Raw genomic sequence first — 2,831 nt, forward strand, 5'->3', positions numbered from 1 at the left:
CGAAGACCTTAATCATCTCATCCTTAAAAGACCCGTACTTGCTACAGCATGCAGATTGTGCCTCCCAGACCGACGTTCCCCACTCGCGTGCACGTCCCGTGAGGAGAGAGAGAACATATGCAACGCGAGCCCGATCCTCCGCATACGTCTGAGGCTGAAGAGAAAAAACAATCTCACATTGAATGAGAAAGGCTCTGCACTCAGTAGGCTCACCAGCATAACAGGATGGATTGTTGATTCGCGGCTCTGGGGGCAGCTGTCGGTTGTGAGATAAGGAAGATTCCTGGTGAAGTAAACGAGCAGACAAGTCAGACACTTGAGCTGTAAGACTCCTCACGGCCTGAAGAGCGGCGGCTAACTCCTCCTCGTGTCTGCCGAGCATAGTTCCCTGGATCTGGACCGCCGCCCGGACGGGCATCTCATCTGCTGGATCCATGTGTGTGGTCGGATTATTCTGTCACAATGAAAAATGATGGATCCAAAGGCAGAGACGACAGAAATAACAGTCTTTAATGAAGATATAACGAACAAAGGCAGTCTCTCGTTAATGCACAGAGAACTGGATAGAGTAACTTAAAGAGAATAGCAGACTCCTGTCACGATGAAAAAACAGATCAGGACTCCCTTGGAGCAGGCTTGATGACAGGAGTAGAAGTCTCAGTCGGGGAGAGAGAACCGAACAAGTTCACATGCAGCAGCAACGGCAGGGCACGGATAATACTTCGAAGCAAGACTGATCCAGAAAAACAGGACAAGACAGGGTAAGCACTAAACTGTTCAGACATGAAGGTCGTAGAAGAGGTAACGTGTGACATGCAACAATAATCCGACAAAGAATCTACCAGAACAAACACCAGATAAAGGGTGCGCACTTAGGGAAAAGTAGAAACAGGTGTCAAAGCAAATCAGCGCGAGCGCTGATTGCAGTGACTAACAGGTGCGGGTAGAGAGAGAGGCCTGCAGAATGAAGCAGAAGAGAGAGAGATGTGTGTGTGTGTGTGTGTGGGTGTGTGTCTGCGTGCGTGCGAGTGAGTGCGAGAATCAAAAAGGAAGAAAAACCTGACTCATGACACAGTGTCATCAATATATTATTAGTTTATTAATGGCTTAAGGTGATCCGTCAGGACTGATGTAGTTTGGTCCTGCCTGTAAGGTTCATTTAAGAAATAATCATTTGAAAAAGGTTTAGCAGAGAAGACTTCCTTTGTCATGTATGAAGAATCTTTTGTTAATGAATTCTGCAGTCATTTAATGCATGCATGCTCTGTTGTGATATATTACCAGTTGTATCAACCTGAACACCAACTGTGCCCCTAAATACTGCTAAGCCAACAAATATAGTATTGAATAGTTGTAATTGTATTTATTAATTAATAACATTTAAAACACAAGCGACAAATTACCCAGACCAGACATGATGTGAGAAAACTAGCCCACATCTCTCCTATTTCATAGTCAAAATATTTCTGGCACTTTGGTTAATGGTAATTACCAGCAGTATCAACTTTTCTTACCATGCCATTCAAAACACAAATAGTGTAATACAATAGCCTTTACTACCCTTTCATAGTCATAATATGTGGTCCATAGCTGTGAGAAAGGCTATCATTTTCTGATTTCCATAGCCCCTGGTACGGCCACCTGTGGTAAATTTGGATTGTAAATCTGGATGGTTTGAATGATGTTTTGAATGAATTGAGTGACTTATGGTCAGCATCAGGACACCTATGTGGGGCCATATGATCATCTGTAAAAACAGGTGGGTATATTAAAGGAAAACCCATATGTTATGTTGAACACAAAACGTTTTTAATAAATATGCAGGTCCATCTTTCCAATACAATGACACATCTTCTCTCACAGTGCTCACAATGAACACGCAATGGACGTCAAGATTTTCACAGAAACATTACTTAAATTTCAGGTTGTTCAACTAAACTTTCACCACACAAGTCTCATGGACTATTTTTTATGATGAGTTTGGGTCTTTTTATATGTAAATTATGACAGAATTAACATTTTTGGGTGAGCTATTACTTTTAAGGTGCTGCAAAGGATGTTAGCAGTTTCCTTAAATTCAAGAAGACTGAATTAGACCTGTACCTCTCTCTAAAATCCCTCCCTTCAAAGACCTGTCAGCAAACCCAATGTCAGAAAATCTAGAATGCTCAAAATGACTGACAGGCAGGAAGTGCCTCAAAGTTTTTTGACTGGCTTAACAATAGCTTCCTGCGATCAGATTCTTTTTTGCTTTTTATAGGGCCAAGGGCTATGTCAGGTGTAATTTCTTAGGACACCTATTTCAGTGATATCTGTCAGGTAGTGACATTTTCAACATGTTATTCCATAACACACACACACACACACACACATATCATATATATATATATATATATATATATATATATATATATTAAGAGATTGTGTCTGGTTGGGGCTTAAGTTAAGTAGAGGTTCTCATAAGGTTGCTTTCGAATGCCCCCATACACACATAACTTTTCCTATTCTTACATGTGAAAGACATGGGTTTATGCCTTTATGTAACTGATTTTCTCACAAAAAAAAAAAAAAAAAAAAGTTACAAAAACTGCTTTTTTGGACATGTACTAAAAAATTATTTTGCCGTTAAGTTATCATAACTTAAAATGTAGAGTTAGAATAACTGCCTTGTATTGATCCAATTGGGATAACTGAATTATCCATGTTTTTGTTGGCTGAACTTGTGATAAGTTATTGAACTTAGAAAAACTATTCAGCAGAAATAAAAAATCTACTCTGATTGAAAAGAGCTTTGCACATCACACTCACGTTTTCAGATTCCCAGAATGCAC

The sequence above is a fragment of the Xyrauchen texanus genome, chromosome 26 (genome assembly GCF_025860055.1).
Source record: "Xyrauchen texanus isolate HMW12.3.18 chromosome 26, RBS_HiC_50CHRs, whole genome shotgun sequence".
NCBI lineage: Eukaryota > Metazoa > Chordata > Actinopteri > Cypriniformes > Catostomidae > Xyrauchen > Xyrauchen texanus.